This window comes from Orbicella faveolata, unplaced genomic scaffold, assembly GCF_042242905.1.
Source record: "Orbicella faveolata isolate gen_17 unplaced genomic scaffold, um_ofav_v1 contig_13, whole genome shotgun sequence".
In the NCBI taxonomy this organism is placed as follows: domain Eukaryota; kingdom Metazoa; phylum Cnidaria; class Anthozoa; order Scleractinia; family Merulinidae; genus Orbicella; species Orbicella faveolata.
Window position 1 is genome coordinate 24,450,070 of NW_028301540.1, and position 22,948 is coordinate 24,473,017.

A 22,948-nucleotide genomic window follows, 5' to 3' on the forward strand; every position below is an offset into this window, starting at 1 on the left:
GTCAATTACTGGAATTCGAAAGGCACTAATGAGAAAGGCACTTCGATCCAGGGGAATTCCAATCTATCTATCTATCTATCTATCTATCTATCTATCTATCTATCTATCTATCTATCTATCTATCTATCTATCTATCTATCTATCTATCTATCTATCATCTATCTATCTATCTATCTATCTATCTATCTATCTATCTATTGACGCAAGCATCTTTAATAATGAAATCGGCTAGTTTGAAAACTTCTAGTCTCTGCTGTAAAAACCACCACAATTATCCCAAAGGTTGACACATAAACAACATGTTAAGTTATCAAATGCTCAACGTTGCTCCATGTTTTGATTTATAAAACCTTTGCCTGGACTCGCCATGGGAAATGGCATTTCCGAGCTCCTAAAAATTTCTTGCTGGGCAAGCCCCTGGTCCCTACTAGTCCAACTAGCGCCTTTGGCACGCGCTGAACTTTGTCTTTGGTGCATACTCTATGGAGAATGCACGCTATCCTCCCGTGGGTTCTACGCTTTACTATATAAAGGGAGAATTTCATTTCCAATTGAGAAGCAAAAAGACTGACTGCTGGCTCTTCTAAAAAGTGGTTATCATGGATCTCAATCGAAGGACTGACTTGATGTTGTCTTGTCAAAGAAAAGGTGAGGATTCTTTTGGAATTTAATACAAACAGAGATAGGATATGAAAATCCACTAAAGGATTGCATGCAAAGGAACTTGACAGGCTTGTTTTGCCTAAAATCTAACAGTGTGCCTGAGAGTTTTTGGCCTGTAGGTTGTAATCACTTCTTTGAAAATAAAGAACAAACTTAAACTAACCAGTAAGATTGACTAGGCTTTCTCTTAATATTTTATTCAAAAGTATACAGCTTATACAAGAGAAAATGAGGGGAGAGAACACATCCTCGTGCCCTATGATAATCTTTTTCAATCCCTTTTAAGCTTTGCGTCACGCTGTCAAAGTTATTTTTAGTCTCAGTCCCATGATCGCGCAGACGATGGCCAACGGTCATCGGGTCGCGTCCATCTAAATACGAAATTGGAAATCTAGCGGGTTAAAAGAAAAAATAAGTTTGTTTTGAACCACCGCACTGTTAGCATTGGAAATCATTTTCAAAGCGCCAGGCATAAAAATTATACGTGCTTCTCCGATCGATGTTAAAACAGAAGTCGTGTCATTCCTCTGAATGAATGATTAACACAAAGCGCCAAGACTCGAATTTCTAACCTTGCGTGAACCGCTGGAGACAGTTTCTTTAACTCTTGAGTCTATTGAACTCTTATCTGCCTTTAATAATGTGCAGTAACAAAAGCCTTAACCTTTAAATACATAGAGGCGGGGGGGGGGGGGGGGTTGAATAGGGGTATGCAAATCCACCGATCCGTGCCTTTTTTCACCAAATCGGTCGATCCGCCAATATTTTCGTTCAAATCCGAAACCACAACCACATCCGGAAAAAGAAGTGTAAAAGTTCAAAGGTAAACTGGTAAATGTGAATGCCATTGTTACTTTCGCACAAATAGAAAATAGGGCAACCTGATGCTAGACGACTGTTACACAGGATAATTCCAATAGCAGTATCACACCTGAGTTGTTCGAGAAAGGAAATAATTTGGATGAACTCATTAACATACCAACCAAGGCCGAAGAAAGATCTTTGATCCAAATTTCGCTTAGGATGGGAAGATTGGAACATCAAGACAGGCACAATCCGGAATCCGCGCCAAAATTCACAGCTGGTGCACGATCCACTGTGATTTCAAAATCCGCGAATCCGCTCGATTTACCGCAAAAATCCACAATCCGTGCGCCTTTTAAGGCCAAATCGGTCGATCCGAAAACCTATTCACCCCCCTCTACATACAAACTATGCTTAGCACTTGGTCTCAGTTTACGAACTCCAGGAAGGGAAGATTTACTGTTTTCATGTTATTTTTTTGTTGCTTCATTCCATTATTCTCTCAAAGTATTCACCCTCCTTTCAAAGAGTTTTTGGAAAGCATTTCTACAACAAAGTGTCAACATCTTATCAAGAAAGCCTTAATTATCGTTGGTTTTCTTGAGTTCCTTCTCCTGCTAGAAGTGGTGCAAGATGTTGCCAAAGGACAGTCCAAAGGCTATAACTATACTGAAAAAGGCCTGGTACTGCCGAGTAGCTGAACCTGTTGGTGTGGCTGAGCCTGCCGGTGTAGCTGAATCTGTTACTGTTTTGGACGGGCGATCTGTGGAAACTGAAGAAAGTGAAAAAAATGTTACCAGTGGCGGATCTAGAGGAGCCCCCCCCCCCCCCCCCCCGCCTCCCTTATTTTGGGTTTAAAAGGAAAAAAATCACATGTATATTTGTATGATTTTGTTGGCTACTTTGGGGGTTGACCCTGCACAAGACCTGTCAAAATACAAAAGGTGCTTATGTGTGCTCAAACAACTACCCAATAGAAGCATTACTATTACGTGATTCATGCATAGTCTATGAGCATTAAAAAAAAAGATGTGTGTGATCAAGAACGTTCCAACATAAATCTCAGCCTGTTTGTCTGCTTATTTGATGTTTACCGACCTTCCTAACCATTTCCCCCTATTAACTATGATATAGTCTTCTAAAATCAATGCTCAAGAGACTTTATAGCTTATTTGTGTAATCGTTTACCAATAAAATGATAATTGTAGACGTGTATAACCCTCCCACTGACTTATTGAGAAGAGAACTCTCGCTTTCGAGAACGAATTTTAAACTACTGTTCAACTGCCGCCATCAGGTTAAGGGTTAAACGAAGAATAAACGCACAACACTTGTGAAACTGACATACCAGCCCTCATTGTTGAAAAGGACACCTCAACACTGGCTGGTCCTTCTCCGCCACAGCTGAAAGCCTTGATTGCCAGGTTATAGTTTGTGTCAGGGTTTAGTCCATAAACTGTTATCTGGTGACTTGTGCTTTCTGTTACATTAGTAAAAGAAGCGTAGTTGGGAACATCACGTCTGTGCCTCTTTCCATTCAGTCTGCTTTCACTCCAGTAATAAATCTGCAAATTGTAAACACAAGGTATAAAGGATTTTCGTATTAAGGGTAATTATTAAGGGCAAATTTCTGTTAGCAGGTCTTCCATTAGGTTCTTACAAGCGGGGCTTTATTTTAGCTGAGGCAGTTACCTTCGAGAGATAATGTAAATAAACAGTAGGGGCAGGGGACGGACGGCAACAAGGCTGGTTTGTGTGCAGCCGAGCACATGGCGAGAGAAAAGGCATAGCGCATGTCAGAAGAACCAGTGCCAGCTCTCGCTCCTCTTTTAGAGTTAAATGTGAATAACTGGCTTTAATAAAACTGACATGGACACAAAACTTCAGCAACTTCCAGTCACTCACCCTGTAGCCATCAGAACCTCCTTCTTTTAAATCAGCGACACGTGCCCACGAGACATTAACACTCTGGGCTGTAATTTTACCCACGGTCACGTTCTCTGGCTTTCCCTTGGGAATATGCGGAGCAAAAAATGATTGTTCAATGGCACTAAATGGACCTACTCCTTCGTCGTTGGCCGCACAAATGCGAAATTCCCAAAGCTCACATCGACTGGGTTCTTGTACAATAAACATACCAACAGTGGGATCAGTGATATTTTGTTCTTCCCAAGCAAGCGGCTTGTCTGCGACTCTTCTGTATTGCAGCCTGTAGTGAAGGCCCGGTGCATTCCAATCAATCTTAGGCAATGGCTAGCAAAACAAAACAACGAAAAGACAATTTGGTATTTTTCAAGAACGTTTGCTTCGGTTTGTTTCCATTGAACACTGCAGAAGTTTGAAAGAAGAGGATCAAGAATATTCTATATTAGTATAAATCTACTAGCGTTCAGTCACGAATGTCGTTCTTTTATTAGCTACGCTACTCGTCATCTATTCTGTTGTAAATAGTGAGTAACCTAGCAGTGTGCGGTTTTTAACCAAAATGACAGCTGTTTCTTTACGTTGAATTTAAAGTGTCTGTGAAGAGAATTAAGGTAAAGTTTTGAACGACTAGTCAATTTACACTGACACAATTAGATTATTCGCTCGCGATTTCCATGCGTGATAGTTAACTTGGGCTGCGCTTTCACTTGTTAGTAGAATTCTATTAGTATACTAATGTAAATGCTACAATCTGATTGGCTGAGCTACTCGTGTACTATCAGCCATTATAGTTCACCACTGAATTTTCCCCGATTCTTATTGGTTTAAACTGATCACGTGACGCGATAGTTATCATCCGCGGAGAGACACTATCAGCCCATAGTACTCGTCCGTGAAAAAGTTTCTGTAAACAAGCGAGCTTTTAAAAAAATAAACAATTGAAATTGTATTAAGTGGGTTTTGTTTATTTTCGTTTTTAAATTTTACATTTGGTTTTCACGGCTTTCATCTAAAAAAGTTGAAAATAATTCAGTATGATTTTTGAACTGGAGCGCGGAAGAAAATTTAACGGTGAACAATAAAGACAATAGAGTGTTTATGTCTCGGAACTATCGGTCTGATAGTTACCCCTTGGAAATTTGATGTTCTTAAATCTAGCATATTTGCCCTCGAAGCTTCGCTTCTCGGGCAAATATTTGTTTTAAGAACATCAAATTTCCGCGGGGCAACTATCAGCCGAAAGTTACTCCACAGAAACACTCTATTGTTTAAATAGAAATCTCAAGCTCATAATCTAATTGTTAATTAGACGCATCTAACAGTTGACAAGAACAGTATTATAAAATTGTTAACATTTCAATTAGAATAGGAATTCTAGGATAAAACAGTGATAGTGATTGTGATTGTGATTGTAATATATACCAGACAGCATAAGGAGAAGTCAGTTCGGCCAGTTAGTGTTCACCATTACATTTGTTACCCGTGTAGACGTTATAGATTGCAAAACACTTACAGTCCAAGTTATGTTCAGTTCTTCAGATTTGTTTGATTTTCCCCTGAGGTTGTCCGGAAATTTTTCTGGAGCTGGTAGTGAAAGCAGAGATAAATCGACATTCAGCATCTCCTTGCAGTGCTCATACTTTTTCAGGCCAGCTAAATTTACCATTTAACAAGGCTATGTTCATTTCATGTCCATCCCTGAGCAGACAACTTAACCGGTAAGTAAATAAATTACAGTATTTAGAGAGGAAACCACATCTAATTTTTATGTGGGTCATGTATCCTGGTCGAATTTGAATTTGGAGATTGTCTTTTTTGCGGAGGGAGGAAAACCGGAGAACCCGAAGAAAAACCCTCGGAGCAAGGCAAGAATCGACAACAAACTCAACCCACATATGACACCGGGCCGGAATCGAACCCGGGCTACATTGGTGGGGGGTAAGCGCATTAACCAATGTACCACCCCTGCCGTGTTCAATTAACAACACGTCTAGGAAACTACACGAGTTTCTGTGTAACTGTTATTCAAGGTCAATCTCTCGACTTGTCAACCTCGTTAACCTAAGGTGTCTTTCTCTCTCCACACCCAACAGCGAGAGAAGAGAAAACTATTTGTTTGTCATCTCCAAAATTCTGGGTGACGCGTGACGAGCCTGTGCCATCGCTTTTTTTAAGGGAGGGGGGGGGGGGAGGTGGGGGTGGGGAGGTGGGGGTGGGGGGGGAGACCCTCGGAACGAGGTTGGCTACTTGTCTCTTTTTCGCAAGAGGAATCTTATATATAATTATCATCTATTTCAAACATACCACCAACAGAAGTGCTGCAGACCCCTTCTTCTGTGGGTAAGCTCGGACGACTTGAGCCAAGGCTGGTTACGGCTAACATTCGGAAGCGAAGAGTAGCCCAACCAGTAAGATTTAATCTAATAGATGTGGCATTGGGGTTTGTGACATTGAAGATTAATCTGAAGACATTAGGCTCGTAGTTTGATTCTTGTTCTACCAGGAAATGCGTGATGGGTGCATCATTTGAAGCCCTGGTAATCCAAGACAGCGTTGTAGTTCGATTGTCGCATGTGTCAGTTATTTTCAGATTTGTCGGAGGATATGGAACCTCTGTGGAGAATCATAAAAAGCAACAATTTCTTAACAAGACCAAAATACAATGTTTACGCATTGATATTTTTTAAAATTATATATTAATTTATATTTTAATATTTATACATTAATGATACATTTACATGAACAAATATCGGCCAATTTCATACGTTTGTGACTTAAACAACGTTATAAGCTATGGTGGTGAAACTTTGTTTTTCGTTCGTGAGCCTATATAGCCTCGGTCCAAAAACATGGAAGAAAAGGTTGACGATATTCAACATTTTGACCTTAACCCTGGCGAAATTCCTCGTCAATTTCAAAAGAATTTTAGTCTGTTTCATTTTCAGCTTTCAGGCATATGCCCAAAATTTGAAAACCGAAATTCTCCAAGTCTAATTTAGATTTTTGATCACGTGAACGTTCTTTTATCTTCTAATTAGGATAAATATTTCATCTAGGAAACTTATACATCTAGGAATGAGATCCTGATAAGGTTGACACGGCGGAAATCCCGTTTGCTTACCAAGAACGTAGGCTGACGCGTTTGCGCTGGCATCACCCAAGAAGTTCCTCACACAACATCGATATTGACCAGCATCTTGTTTATTAACCTTGAATATTACCAAGGTTCCATCTGATTCCACTAGATAACGAGCACCAGTCTTTATTTCAGAGCCTCCCTTGTACCACCGAACTGTCGGCTTAGGTGCTGCCTCGGGTTGGCATTTCAACTTTGCTTCACGATCTTTGTACAAGTAAAATGGACCAAACTCTACAAAGGTCGGTGGCATGGCTACAGAAATAAAAACGTCACAAGCAGTCACCTAGCTAATTTAAAAAACAAAAAGATAATAGCGCTTGGGTTTGTCAAGTAAATTGGGAACTTAATCAAGCCACGCACGACGACAACGGCAACGAGAACGTCACTAAACAAAAGGTTTAATGAGCAAAACAAGAGCTCTGCACGTGCGTTATAAATCTTTGAACATTTCTTTGCCGTCCTCTTCAAACAAGGAACGTGAAATGACCAAGTTCTGCGTAGTCTGAGGAATGCGAAAGACGACGGCTATTTTTTCGTATTCACGTGCATTTGGAATTAAACGCTGTCATTGCATACTTAGCCTAAGCATGTTTTTAGTGCCACTTGCATACTGAACAGATCTAGACAAATGCGAATTTCATTGGTAAAATATAAATTTATTTTAAAATAGGCATTGTCCTCGGCGTCGCCGTTGTCGGTGCTTAAGCTCCCTAATGTGTATTATAAAACAACGAAAATGCTTTTGGGGATTAAGAAAAAAAAAAGAAAAAAGAAAAAAAAAACATAAAAAAGCTAGGTAAAGCCCTTAGGGGGTATTACCGGAGAATTTGGGTGGGGCTGTCCACATCAAGGCGCTTTTTGAGAACGCTATCTTATTTCAGAACAAAACATGCGATTTTCCGACTCCATTGTAGATCTAACCATGATCTAATACAGGATTCGAGACCCCATTTCAGATCAGGCTCTGCCCAGTACTGCTTCGGTTTGCAAAAACAATTGACAAGCGCTTCAAATTCACAATGTCAATTAAACCGCAATTCTCAAGAGATGAGTAACAAGAATAATAAATAAGTTCCTTCAAAGAAATAGATCTATTACTGCCCTATATTATACCAAAAGTGCTAAAAATCAGTACCCAATGGCGCTGTTCCTGCCTGGTTAGCTTACATAAGGGAGTATTTCTCCCAGAATAAACGTGAAATCTTGTTTAGCAAAGCCTGCATACCAGTCAACTGGCCTATTAGGCCGAAGTTTATCCCGGTTTCTGTAGCGTGAAGCGACTACGAGTATCTATACTCCTCTCTAGATGGGATGCTAGTCAATCCCAGGGTTCCCCCAGCATTAAGGTCGCCGGTACACAGCGGGCTCGATTCAGGGCTCCATCTAGGACCGCCTGATCTGTAGACGAGCGCACTAACCAAGAGCCCCCCTCCTACCCACCACATCCCCCGCGGAAATCTGGTGAAGGGTTGATAAATTTAGTCCACATTGTGGCAAGGTTAAAATATGGTACGTGGCTCAAGTTAAAACTTGGGGGCACCGGGGATTACAGGGGCAAACATTCAAATCGAGTAATTACCGCGCACATTCACCCAAGTGGAAGACACGATCATTCCCAGTCTATTTTCTGCTACACACTGGTAAACACCATCTTCTTGTAGTGTCACGTTTTCGAACTTCAACGTATCGTTAGCTACTTTTACGTAAGACCTGTAGAAAAAAAAAGATGGCTTAAGACCTTTGTGTACAATTCAATATATTCTGTATTACAATCCATCAAATATTTTCGCTGGCGCGCGATTGGTCTAAACACGTCACGTGACCGAATATTCCCCAGCTGACACTGGGAAATATCCGAGATTAGTATATACCACACAAGTGAATAGTGCTTTTCGCGCGCTCTGACTGGTTAACTCGGAGGTGATTAGCAAGTACTATTCACCTCCGAGCAGTCGGCGCGAGAGATTTTAAAATTTCCGACCGCTTGTCACACATAAAATAACGTTTTGGTCCGCTAATTACTCAGCTTGTGTGGCATATACTAAAACAATTATTCACCTCAGTGTCGGTGAAAGTGATGGATATTTACCTCCACTTCGGTGAATAATTGTTAAATATTCCCCAATTTTCAAAACTGCGTCCGTTGCGAAAAAGATTTGAAGAAGAATAAACGCAATAGCCTCCATTTGGGGTGAAAATATGCTCGGATATTTGTCCTTGCACATTATCTGTTCCTCGAAGCTCACAGTTTTCCTCGAGCTACGCTCTCGGAAACTTTTTGCTTCTCGGAACAGATAATGTCCGCGGACAAATATCCTAGCATATTTTCGCGCCAAATGGAGGCTATTTTTTATTTGTATTGTATCACAGTACATCGCATCGCATCGTATCGTATCGTATCGTATTGTATTGCTTTGTGTTTATTGTATTGTATTGCATCGCATCGTATCGCATTGTATTGCATTACATTGTATTGCATTGTATTGTATTGTATTGTCACTTTATTATGGATAACTCGTATAACATATCTGTTTTCGCTCAAGCATCGATCCTTCATTGACCAATCTTGTTCTGTCAAGATGGCTGGATACTGACCGCGTTGGTTTGGGCATCCGTCTTATGGACCTCGCATGCGTGTTGGTCAATAAACAGGCTGGAAAGAAGTTGGCCTCTATTCAGCCATCTTGATCTCATGCATCAGGCTTGGTCAATAACCCGGAATATATTTATATTCATAAGTGACGTCGTTGCCTGCTTTTAAGATATTTCCACGGGTACCATGTTGGTCAGTCAGTACAAGGTTGGTCCAGTTCAGCCAGACCAGCTTCTTGAAAACGTTTGCCATGCGGAAATGTTGCGAGTCTGACTCAAAGGTTATGCTCATTGCATCCATTTGATTAATTAAGCGTTCTGCCTTTTAGGTAAGAACAGGGCCAGTGCCCACACTTATTCACTAAGATATGTCTGTCTCTGTAAAAATAAGTTCTTTATCCCAAAGATTGTGACACTATATATGCTACATAGTTTACTTACGTCGAGGAAACGATTCTTGTGCCATCTTTGTACCAGGAATATGACGGCACAGGGTCTGCAACAGCGTTGCAAAGTAATGTACCTTTCCCTTGTATGTCAATGCTTTTCTTTTTCGGGGGAGGGATGTCGGCTTTCCACCGTGGAGGAACTAGACAAAGACATGTTGAAACTGGTTAAAAATTCTGCTAGGCAACTCTCTCTATTACAGACAAACTAAATAGTTTCTAAAGAATGCGTTGTACTGCACCAATGGAGAAACAAAATACTTGCGTGATCAAAAGGAAGCCTGAATTCTTCTTCAAGCGAAATCTTGCTCCGGGGAAGAGTTGCTTATCGTCCCGTTGTTTTTGTTTTTGTTGTTTGTTTGTTTTTGTGTTTTGTTTTTCTTTCATGCTAAAGGTACAGACCTGTTTTCAGTTGGTGTCTGACTTTTTTTTTTTTTCCATGCATTGTTCTTCAATTTTCACATACTTTTGTGCTTAAACTTTTTCAGGCAACCAAACAAATGTTCACATTTCGAGAAGTCGAGAGGAGCGATTAACATAAAAGGTGGACTGAAATGATTGAGATCCACCACTGAAAATATTTATATGTACATGTATACACCCTAAGTTTCTCAATTTTTAAGATAATTGTATTGTAGCATAAGGTAATTATACTGTAGTAGATAGTGGGTCCACATCAGCTTTCAGCAGCCATTTCTGTAATTCTGTGAAACCTACTTATCAAATAAAGAATGAATGTATGTACGTATGTATTCATTGTCCAGACTTGTTGCTTCATCCAAATAGACTAACACTATAGCAACGTAATTTACCTTCTACATTCAGGTTTATTGTGTAAACTAAAGGGTTTCCACTGTTTTGAGAATTCTCAGCTTCACAAGTGTATACGTCCTGATGAAGATCCCTCTTCACATTGATAATCTTAAGAAGTCTTCCATAGAAGGCGTCAGGGATCTCAAAGGAATTCCATCCGTTGATGATTTCTTGGCCATTTTTTTTCCAAGTTATTTTTGGTGGAGGCCTGCAAGTTATGATATATAATATGATATGACATGACATGACATGACATGACATGACATAACGTGATGCGATGTGATATGGATGTGGTGTGTTGTGATGTGGTGTTGTGTAGCTCGACGTGATGTGAGGTAATGTGATGTGATGTGATGTGGCGTGATGTGATGTATGATGCAACGTGGCGCGTGATGTGTGATGTGACGTGATTTAATGTGGTGTGATCCGATGTATGATGTGATGTGACGTGATGTGTGGTGTGACGTCATGTTATGTGACGTCATGTGACGTGACGTCATGTGACGTGATGTGGTGTGACGTAATGTAACGCGATGTGGTGTGATGTGATGTGATCGTGAACCGATGAAATAACGCGCGTGGTTTGCACCAGTACAGGCATAAAAGGTTAAGACTGCCCTATCATGCCTCTTTTGCGAGCTTTCATTTTGTTTTTCGAGCTTTCATTTTGTTTTTCGAAACAGTGCTTGGCAGGGAACAGTCAGGGAAAGTTTGAGAAAACTCTTTCGACCATTTTTATTTCTGAGGAATCACCTTAAGACATCTCTTGCCAAGTGGAAAACGTGAGCTCCCGTCAACTAAGAGAGTAATTTATCTACAGACATAAATACGCTCACCTTCCAACAGCAAAGCAGTATAAAGTTTTGTTTTTTTCCTTGGGTAGCCGGTTCACTAGTTGGCGTTATTCTCCAGGCAGGTGACTGTGAGGTTCCAGGATCTACCCCGTCTATGTAAAGAAATTTGATCACATTTTTTTCATTACAAAATAGTGAATTGGTTATGCGGCGCCCGCAGAACTTAAAATTATCTATATATTAACTTCTGAAGTGGCCTCCGTTATAAGCCTGGTGGTTTCTTTTGGAGGTCTCCTTGCCGCTTTTTTAGTATTGCTAATACCAGTTGTTATCATTTACGTAGGAAAGAAATGATGATGATGATGACGATGATGATGATAAAATTTATGTCAAAGACATTAAGCACTTAATGACTGGCCCCCAGAGTGAGAAAAGAGTGAGTTTTGTTTCCCCGAGACCTTCAATGTTCCCCGAGGCGAAGCCGAGCCGTAGGGAAGTCCGAGCCAGAAAATGAAGGCCATTCTATTTTTTCTTTTTTTGCTACCCAAATAGGGGGTCATAGTACCAGGTTAAAGTGCTGGGCGATCCTACCGGGAGAGCGTGGAAACTGGGGATGAGAATTGCGATAGCTTGTGCTCTTCGCGAGCAACATAATTTTTAGAAGGCTGGGTTTTATGAGGAATGGTTTGAAAAGAATCATGCCTGATACGCTCATCTCACATACAAATATGTCGAGCGTTTTCGGAACGGGTCTGTCCACGAATTCTATTACTTAGAAGCTAGCCAAATTAGCGAAAAACGAAATTCTTCGTGAACAGAACTTTGAAGGTGGAGAAAACAACAAGCAATTGGACAAAAAAGATGCTCAACAACGCAACTTGAATAGTAAATATATAAGCTTAACCCTTACGTTAAATATAAAGATTTTTTTTCTTTGTTTTAATTGTGACCAATACTTGTAAAGTACGATTTGATATTGCGATACGAAGCCCAAGTAAACTCTCCTGGGCAGTCTAATTTTATAACAACTGCAATACTTATTGAGGACGGCCTTGGCCAGCCATGCCCTGTAGCCATAGCGACCGGCAGCCAGCCAGCCAGACACAAGCAAGGTGGGGGCGTTGGCTGTGTAGTGACAGACTGCCTGTGATTGATTGAGGGAAAAAGCCTGTGTATTTTCTTGGAAAAAGTGTCAGGGTGGTTGTGTTGAAATTAGCACCGTTTTCATAAATTCAGAAATATATATATAATGGGAAGTTCGATCCTGAAAGAAAAAGAGAGGCTTCCTGAAGACCTCTTTTTCAATTTAGGTTTGCGTAACCGAGCGTATCCGCATGTTCAGTTAGGGGTATTTCATTGTAAAGACATTTTTAGAACAATCAGATAGAGAACGTTTTTTACCTGGTAAGCGCTTCTTTAACATCAAAGGCCCAGAACGATAAATGGTATCTGCTCCAGTTATAGTACATTGGATACCACGTAATGATGCAATGTCGTCGATATCCTTCTGAGTAACATACATAATGAAAAGTTCACCGTTTGGCGCAATACTTCTGCGATGATCTCGTTTGAATGGAATGAAATCTTTGCCTGTCCAGCCGTAGCTGGCGCCGTAGTTGGGCTCATGTTGAGGGCAAGGAAGCCTCAAAGACTGCCCAAGATCGACAGTCACCGTGCGGTTTACTCTACTAGTGAAATTTCCGACATCTAACAGGAAGAAAAGAGGAATTTGTCAACGGGATGTAAATGTCCATTGCCCAAAAATGGCATCGGGATGTCGTCAAAGATTCACAACTCTTGACTAAGGCCCCGTCCACATCACGCCGGAGAAGTTTGAAAGCGCGGCTTAATTTCTACGGTTAGACCTACCGTCCACACTAATCCGTCACGGAACGGAGCTTTTCGAAAACGCTCTTGAAACCGGTGGCATTTTTTGATATTGTCAAATTTCAATAACCATACCAATACGCAACTTTCGGCAACGTTTTTTTTTTTTTTAATTGTACACAGGGTTCAGAGCCACCTTAATGTTTTGAAAAATTAAGGTGGCTCTGAACTCTACGTACAGAATGTTTTAAACTTTGTCAAAAGTTTAGTATTATAATGCTTATCGCAATTCGATAATATATATGAAAAAACTCACCTTGCCGTTTTTGGATTGTAAGCCCCCTAAAGCTGTAATTAGTAATGGTAATAGGACTGAGTGGAGTCCAATTCGGTCGGTTATCATAAGAGTGATAACAAAATCGGACGACCGCGCAGCGGGAGTCCGATTTGTTTATCACGAGTATGATTACAGACCGAATTAGATGACACTAAGTCTTGTTTTCAATTAATCATAAAAATTACAATTTCCGAGAAAAGAAGAATAGCCAAATTATGAAAGAAAGGGAAAATTTGCATTTAAATACCTACAAAGGAGATGTCAACATTCTAAGGCCACCGCGCCTCCTACCGGCAATTGGGCGCCAAAAACACAAAAGCAAGCGCGTGCGCGCACGCACGTAACTACAACTTTGAATGTGATGGGTTGATTTAAACTACAACTTTGAATGTCATTGGCTTATTGAACTGTCTGATAACAAACTGTCCAATAACAAACTGTCCAATAACAAACTGCCCAATAACAAACTCTCCGATAACAAACTGTCCGATAACAACTTGACAAGTGAATTAATGGAAAATAAGAGTTTTTTAAAACGATCACAATCGAGGAAATTGTAATTCTTATGATTAAGGGTGTTTTTAGCACGTCATACCGTTGCTATGGTAATCTATTGTGTCAGGAAAATGATAACTGCGTGTTCACCAATGACTGGGCAGATTTTTGATGCCATGATTGTAGCGTCAAGTGATAAAGAGTGGTTATAACGACCTATCAAAATCAAAGTGCTGGAAACTGTTTTCAATAATCTTAAGAAAATGGCTGCTCTTTCTTTGCTTCCAAGCTCTTCAGAGAGTTAAATGGCCTGCTTTGACTCGTAAACGAGAGTCATGGCGAACTGTTTTTTTCTGTTTTTTTTTTTCCCCCAAAATCTCCTAAAATAAATGGTGAGATATCTGATAACTGTTTATACGTCCAGGTAAAGACCGCTCTAAAGTCACTGTATTCTGACGGTGATCTTATAATGATCTCAAAACATGAATTAATCTGAATATTGAAATGTTAACTCTCACATGTTACCGCAACTTTAAGCTTCCTGCTGAATACTTCTTTATCGGAGGTGGTATCTTTCACAAAACACTGATAATTTCCACTATTTTCGGCTTCGAGATACTCCCCAATTAGAGAACCATCAGCTCCCAGCTTGTACTTTGCACCAAAAACTATGTTCGTTCCATTATGTTGCCATCTCCACTGCAAATCTGAACCCGAGGCCTTGCAAGGGAGTCTGAAGCCCCACTTTCTGCGAAACTTAACTTCATCTGGTTTCACCAAATCATACGATAAAAATCCTGTGATCTGTGGAGGAGCAGCTCTTATTTGCCCTGAAGACATAAATATAGATATCAGGAAATAGTATCATGATAAGTAATAGAATCAACGTCAATGCATGACAAAACGAGCAGGCTAACCTTCGAGTCGCACGCGCGAGCGGCGAACAACGCTTACCTATTTATCCTGAATCGAAGCGAGGAGAACTGGGAACGAAACCCTTAAATTTTCGAAAATTTAAGGTGGCTCTGAACCCTACCAACAGAATTTTTTAAAAACTTTGCCAAACGTTGAGTATTATCATTTTTATCAAAAGTTGATAATATAAAGAAAATTCACCGTGCCGTTTTTGAATTATAAGCGTCTAAAGCTGTAATTAAAGGTGTTTTTAGGAGGTCATACTGTTGCTATAGTAACCTATTGTGTCACAAAAACGATAACAACGTGTTCAGCAATGATCGGGCAATTTTTTGATATCATGATTGTAGCATCAAGTGGTAAAGAGTGGTTATAACGACCCATCTAAATGTAAGTGCCGGAAATTGTTTTGAGCCACCTTAAGAAAGAGGAAATTATGCAATACCTTCAAAACTTTAAGAAGTCGTAGATTACAAGTGATTTAATGAGGTGATGTGATATATTTAAATGGTTTATTATTTTGGAAATAATGATTTTCTAATTAATGATTGAAAATAATTATAAATATTTTTTTAACCTGATTATTAATTCACTCCGTCTTCTATTCTGTTTGCAGAACACTGAAATGGTTAATAATGGTGTATTGGCCTTACTTCACATAGTTATCAGTGCATTTACAAGTATTGAACAATAGGCAGTAACAACCATGCATGCAAGATGCAATATATGTTTCACTAGTCAAGACAGTGATGATCAGTGATGACAGAGGCTGTTGATCATCCTTTGAGATTTATGTTACAGTAAAACCGCGGATGTATTTATGTAAGAACCTAGTGGTGTATTTATCAGATCCCGCTAGCAGAAATTTGCTATTATTTTTAATAGCCAAAAATATAAGAACCTGTTTAACCGAGCAAGATCAAACAGGTTCTTATATGTACAGTACGTGGGTTACAGTTAAATTATGATGAACATTTTAGCCTAAGAGTGTGGCTTTGAGATTGCAAATTTACATTACAAGAAAATACATGACACAATTGTGATTAAAATACTGTATATTCAAGGACCAAACGGTTTGAAACCTAGGTATATTTATTTTTCTAGTAATCAACTCAAATATCTCTTTCATAGAGATTAAGAACCTAATTAAAAACCTACTAAGCCTAAATTGCCAATAGCTACACTGAGATACATATATGTTATTTGCCGGCTGGGAGGTCCGTATGGTGAAAAACTGTGACCGAGGTCTTGAAAATGCTGCCCGAGGCCTGCGGCCTCGGGCAGCATTTTCAAGCCCGAGGTCACAGTTTTTCACCATATGGGCCGACCGTAAGCCGGCAAATAACATGTTTATTTATTTATTTTTTTTTCCTGCAGTAAATTAGTTTTACAGATTACAAATGGGTTCTTTCATTGAATCGGCTTGCGCGCCGTCTACTACCGATTTGTAAAAATCTCGGCAACGAGCGAGTAACTCAGATAGTAGACAAAGAAAGATGTATTAAAAAACATATTTTTTTCGAACTACTTTGTGTTAGTTGCATTTATTTCACCAGTTAAGTTCTCCAAAATTGTTTTTACGGTGTGAAATTTCGTGCGAAGTTTGAAGTTTTACTACAAAAATAATTTCTGTCAGTCGTTGCTTTTAAAATCACTTCGTCACTTTTCTACCGTAAATTGAATAGCAGAAAGCGAGGAAATGCGTTAAATGTATTCCACAGAAATTCTTCTAAATACAGCAACGATCAGAGAGGTAAACTCGACTGAAACTGACTCAAATTTAACGGCGAGGATTACGCGCCATTACAGTGCCAAGCTACAAACAATTAAGCAAACTCTCACAACTTCAAAACACTCAATTGAATTTACTTACAGTGACTTTCCTTGTCATTTTAAACTGAACAGAGATAAACTTGCGTTGACTAATCGTCGATGGATGTGTAAACAAGGCAAAAGATTGACGATTACCGCTAACTTTTAGGAGCGAAATTCAGGCAGCAGGAAAAAAATCCGGCCCGTGGGCCGTATCGTAAAAAGCTGGACCGGTCACGTGCGTATGATTAGCCAATCAAATTCGAGGATTTAGGATTCCGGCCCGCTCAGATGCTCAAGAAAAAAAATAAAAGAACCTATTTTGCCAGACTTCAAAACATGTAGCTTCTTGCACATGGGGTTTTACAGCAGTTATGTTCTAATATGCCATTTAGAAAACAGTCCTAAGAAAATACAGGCGCTGATTGGTTAAAAATCGTGTTTCTATTGAACAATTAGATTATGGGCTCGAGATTTCTATCGCGTGATAGTTGACGAGGGCGCAGCCCGATTCAACTATCACGCATAGAAATCTCAAGCTCATAATATAATTGTTTTATTATAAAGCTACTAGTCATTGAAAACTTTATCTAAATCCTCTTCACAGACACCTCGAAAATGCAAAGAGGCGGCCGCCAGTTCGTTAACAAGCGCACACTGCTACGCTACTCACTATCTATCACAGATTATATAATAACCCAAGTTATTCTCGCATTTCGATTGGTTCTCGCCTATGATCTATTAGAGGACAGACGCACGATTGACGTCATCATTTCAAAGTTTTTCCCTATGTGTTTTAAAATGGCGGAAAGTTTTGAGAATTTAGATAATATTTTACATGACTGGGCAAAAGATAAGGTACAAGAAAGTCTTGTCCAGGCATTGAACAGGTACCAGAAGCATAGTCTAGCAGGAAGAAGAAAGATAAAGCCGTTTCTGTTTTAGAAAATGACTCGGAAAAAATACTCGAGCAGTCTCAGTCGGCAGTCGAGCGAGACTGAACCAAACACAAAATTGGTCGTGGTAAGCCGAGACCATTGCTTTATCTCGAATTTAACAAACCCAATAAACAAAATGTTTATGAGATTGATTTATTTAAAACATTGAACTTTTCTCAGTCCCAGAATAATTGGTGACACAGTGATTGTCTGGAATAAAACATCAAAACCACTTCTTAAAATCAGTTAAAATAAACACACAACCTTGCTTTCCGATGCGAATGTTCCAGTCCGTTTCAGGGCACAGCTGCGAGCAAAGTATAGCTCACTACAGCTGACGGCCAACTGTAGCGCAGCTAGAAGGTGTCTCCGACACTATTTCACACTGATTTGAGAATCACCAACCACAGAGGACACAAATTTCCACCATCACTAACGTTCCTTTCATTCAAAACTCGAATCGAATGGCCTCCAGGTTGACCGCAACCGCAAGTTTTCCGAGCGTAGTTTTTCAACTCCTGCAATATTCGAAGCAACATCCAAACTTTTCGCCTCACAGGGCTGCTCTGATGACAAAAACTGACTTGACTTATCCGGCATTTTCTTTAAGATTTGTAGATTTCGCAGTTCAATTTTGCTTTCGCTGTAAGTTTTCATTCCACGAGAAGCGACGCTCGAGTCAAGTTTGACAGTGGCGCGATTTTCCTGGACCAATCAAAATTCTCTGCTACGCATAGCAACCAATGAGATTGCTCCAATTTGTATAGACAATAGATTACGTCAAATGGCTTTTTTCGTGTTCGCCAAAGTGGGCAAAGGCCGGCTTTCGAGTTATGTTGAAAGATTTTGAAATAAAAAAAGCTTTATCTGTAGTAGTTTGTTTCGTTATTATATAAAACAAATAGATTCCATGTTGCCGTGCGTCTGTTCAATAATAGATCACAGAAGACGTCAAAATGTGGTAAGAACATCAGTGACACACTCGGCTATCGCCTCGTGTGCCACTTTTTTGTTCTTACCACATTTTGACGTCATCTGTGATCTATTACTGAACAGACGCACGGCAACATGGAATCTATTTGTTAAATAGATAGTGAGTAGCGTAGCCAATCAGCGAACGGGATTCGTGATAGAACGCTAGCAGATTTACACTAAAACTCGATAGAAACACAGATTAGCACGAGCTGTTAACGTTGACGTAATGATGGCGCGAGCAACGAGAATTTACATTTCGATAATCAAAGTTAACAAGTTGTTTTCCTTTTTTTTCGTCGCGATGTTTTCTAAAAGAAATAGAAAACATGTTCTCTGTGTTTCTATCGAGTTATAGAAAAACTCGAAAAAGCTGTGCGAACACGAGCCGCAAATTTCTCTTTCTCCCAAAATTCCAATCGTGTTTCTATTACTCGATAGAAACACGGTATATGTTTTCTATTTCTTAAATGTTACACTAAACGAGTAGTGATTGAACAAAACAACATTAAATACAATGACAACATACAATGATCTTTTTGGCCATATTTTGTGTCAGAAACCAAGCAGAAAGGGTAAACAAATATCAGCTGTATTCAAACAAGAACAAGAAAATGGTGGCTTTTGAAATATATTTCTTATATATAATGTTTCAGTGAAATGCGTTTTTGTGTCTTTTAAGAACAAAACTTTGGTGGAAATCACACTTGAATATTGAACTAAACACAGACAACTGACTGTGAAACAACTTGTTTGACAATATTTACTAGACCAATGGCCACCTCTTGTTTTATTGTGCATGGGAACATTTAGTTGTTAATGTTTCTTTTAGCTGCTTTATTATGTGTTTTTTTACCCTCTTGAGTGTGACTTGAAGCTCTTCTGACTAGATCCTTATTGAAGGCTCCAAACATGGCTAAATAGCTAACAATTAAAAGTTAGGGGAGACAAATTACTTCTTCCGATGCTAGTTAGGAGTTTTGACTTTATTGCATTGAATTTCAGCCAGCATCAACTGACACAAGAGAGAGGATTCTGCTCAGTCCCACCACTGTGCATTATTTTTTCACCCTGTTTCATTCTCTTCACCTCTCACTCCAAACACAGGTTGTACCTTCAGTTACATCTAGTTACGCTTAAGCATCCGTTTGTTGGTTTATGTTCCAATTTTTTTGCCAGAATTTTAGAAATGGTAGTTAAATGTCATCGCTTCTGCATGCATTGCGTGCCGTTTATTAGACAAAGGAGCCAAGAAGACATAGCGATGTGCACGCGTCCTCTCGCTCAAATCCTACCGGAAACGAACTTGATTAGTGAGCCTCTGTACTTTGGGAAATAGAGTGGTATAGTCGGAAAACCTTATTTTTTTATTTTAATAAATATATCTTTATAAACTACAATTCTTAAGCTTTCAGAAAATATAACTTTAATTGTGTTTGCGTCAAAAGTCCGACCGTAATGCAGCGCCAACGAAAGATAGTCATTTGGGGTATAGAGTTGCTCGCAAATATGGGCGAAATTTAAGGATACCTCTAAGTATAACAGAACAAAACACATGGTTCACTTGACATCTTGCCGAACATTGTCAAGTGACAGATTATGTGTTTAAATTTGAAAAAGCTGACAAAATCAAGTCCTTACTCTTGACGAATTTGAACAAAATTCTTTTTCCGAAAATCAAAAGTCCTCTGAAATTGTAAAGCCTTCTTCTGGCTCTAGATTTATTTCGAAAAGATACAAAATGGTGTCAAAGTAAAGGTACAGTAATATTATAATACATTATACATATAATGATAACACTCTTACCACTGATCCGTGTTGTGAGGCAGGAAATCCAAACTAGAAAACCAATCCGCCAAATTATGAAGCTTTAGATGCCTGTATCATATAAGAAACCAAGAAAAGATCCGTTCAATTTCTTTGTTTAGTGTCAAATCGCGGTCCCTCGATAGCAACCCCTAAACTAGGCCGAGATATCTCGCTGACAGAACGAGCATGGGAAATTAGTTTGAGCAAAGTGTTTAGCCGGTCGCCGATCTTTTGCACTTTGTACAGAACCTGAAACTCGTGTTGACGAAGAAATAACGACTGGCTTGTTTCTTCTACAAATTGGCGGAGAACAACGTTTATGGGCAAGAAACAATTTATAAAATCAAATTCTCGTGTTCGATGCTCGATCATATCGAATTCACTGCGCAATTGCACAACTGAGCTAAATTTACTTTGACTGGCATTTTGTTCGGCTAGCCGAGATTCATGTTTGCGCGGCGGGAACATACCTTATTGCTGACAAGAGTAATGTTCTTTGACCAAGATGTCCTTATAAGTACCGTGCAGGTCTTGAAAAGTTATCGGAGAAAGCTGAAACAAGCTATAAGCTGACGCTCTTTATCAGGTTTCAACAAAGAAATTTTGGTCAGTAAAAAGCTTATATTGTCTGAGAATCTATGACGTCGATCCGGTGTTTTAGGTCACTTTGCAAATGACTTATTTTCGCCAGAGTGAACAAAATATTTGTGAACTTCGTCACGTTTTTGTTTGCAACGTCACGTTGTCGTTTGCAAGCCTGAATAAAATATTTGTGAGCCTCGTCACGTTCTCTCTTTAAATATTTTTTCATCTCGTTTTTTTTAATAAGTAGTTGTTTCGAAGAACATTTCCACACGAGCATGTAACATAAATGAATCACCTGTCAGAATAGTGTTACCATTTCCGCGCGAAGGCGACTTGGGGACTGACTACGCCGCAAAATTGGAATTGACATTCGCCCCGTGTATACAAGCCGTAAGATCGGACACGAGATCAAACCAAAAGAAAAGAGGCAACCTGTCATTAACTAGCAACGCGTTGTTTACTATTACAAGTGTGGTTTGTGCGATGCAAACTATGTCGGGTATACGTGCCGACACCTCTATCAGCGCGTTGAGGAACACAAAGGATCGTCTTCGATCGGGAATCACATTAAAGAGCAACATGGAACAGTCCCAAGTGACGTATATCGTGATTTTAAGATCTTGAGGAAGTGCCGAAATAAATTTGACTGCCTGATCTATGAAATGTCCTTTATAAAGGAGTTTAAGCCAACTTTGAACAAACAGTCTGATTCAATCCGTGCAAAGTTATTATGGTTGACAAATATAGAAGCAGAACTTCTTTAGCTAGAAAACGCTTCAAGTATGAGAAATAATGGAGGGGAGCTACGATAAAAATTTTGTAGCTATGACACGAAGCTGAAATTGTGCAGCCACGTGAGTCACGGAATATTGACAGAAAGGTGCTACCTTGGACAGTTAAATATTTAAACAAACGTTCATTGAAAGCAAATTTACTAAAGGCAGGAATTTAAATACCAAAGAGAAACAGGAAAGGAAGTCACTTACTCCTTCTAAATACGCAAATTAAGGCCTCGTGGTTAAGAGCAGGCAGAAATTCTAGCACGTCGGCAGGAAATGTGCGGTTTTCATGAATGACTTCAATCTGACAGGAGAAACGAAAACGATCAGTGACGAGATGTTGCTTCAACATTTTTTCCTGTTTTATCTTTTGGAAGTTCCACCGCAAAAACAAGATGTCTATTATACTGCGCGAGAAATTTAGTTCCTCTAGGTCGGTTTTCACTTGCGCATATAATTTCAAAAAGAACAAGGTTAAAGCAATATACCCAGCCGCAGTAAGGTTATTATCGTGGCAAAGCACATTAATTATACGACATCTTACCCCGTCTGAGTATTTTTCTTATGCTTAGACTTAAATGCGCGAATGAAGACCAGTCTTTGGGGATTAACAAGTTGTGCGTGTAAGTCAAATGTTATAAAATTGTGCAAGCTCAGTAGTAGTACAGGTGTCAGCTTCTTGATCGCGGTTTGTATCTGACCCGGTAAAAAAAAAATATATGTAGTCAATGAATTGATTAAATACTTGTCAACTTTCAGAATTTCCGGTTACTTTTATTTCGTCACGGTCATGTTTCAAAGCCTTCATGGGCTGTTCATTTCCTACCAGGTAAAAATGTGATCAATGACAGTCAAATTTTTGAATTTCTGGATAGAAAAATTCCCGAGAAATTCACAGTACAAATCGGACCTTTTCAACTCGGTTTGCACCACCTTAAAAACCCGAACTACCATACCGATCATGATCTTAATAGTACTTTTTTATTGTGAGCGGACTTGTTCGATATAAGGTTGTCTTTTCCAAAAGGTTTTTAGGACGGGTCCGTAACATGATTAATATGGGCGTGTGTAACAGACGTGACGAGCGACAATGAAATCTTTTCAAATCTGTGTTCTCAAGAAATGTTTGTGCATATCGCTTTGTTTACTTAAACTTTTGAATTATTAATATTAAAGTAGCTGTTACTAACAGCTTGGTTTACCTGAGTTCCGTGACATTTTATTGCTATCTAGTTGACCGAATGTTTGGAACAAAAATTTCTATACTTCGTGTTAGTTATTTCAATGACGGTTTCAGTTTTT

General features: G+C 39.4%; 1 pseudogene across 1 annotated transcript; it reads right to left on the minus strand.

Moving 5' to 3' along the window:
• Window positions 1-839: 839 nt before the first annotated feature.
• On the minus strand, window positions 840-14,676 carry LOC110058607 (fibronectin type III domain-containing protein-like; annotated as a pseudogene). Its single transcript, XR_016206257.1, has 12 exons — window positions 14,355-14,676; window positions 12,579-12,884; window positions 11,220-11,329; window positions 10,383-10,591; window positions 9,566-9,713; window positions 8,112-8,242; window positions 6,515-6,784; window positions 5,698-6,006; window positions 4,907-4,977; window positions 3,373-3,720; window positions 2,816-3,032; window positions 840-2,239 (listed from the first exon to the last, which is right to left on the minus strand). The product of XR_016206257.1 is annotated as a fibronectin type III domain-containing protein-like (transcript).
• Between the last annotated feature and the right edge of the window lie 8,272 nt (window positions 14,677-22,948).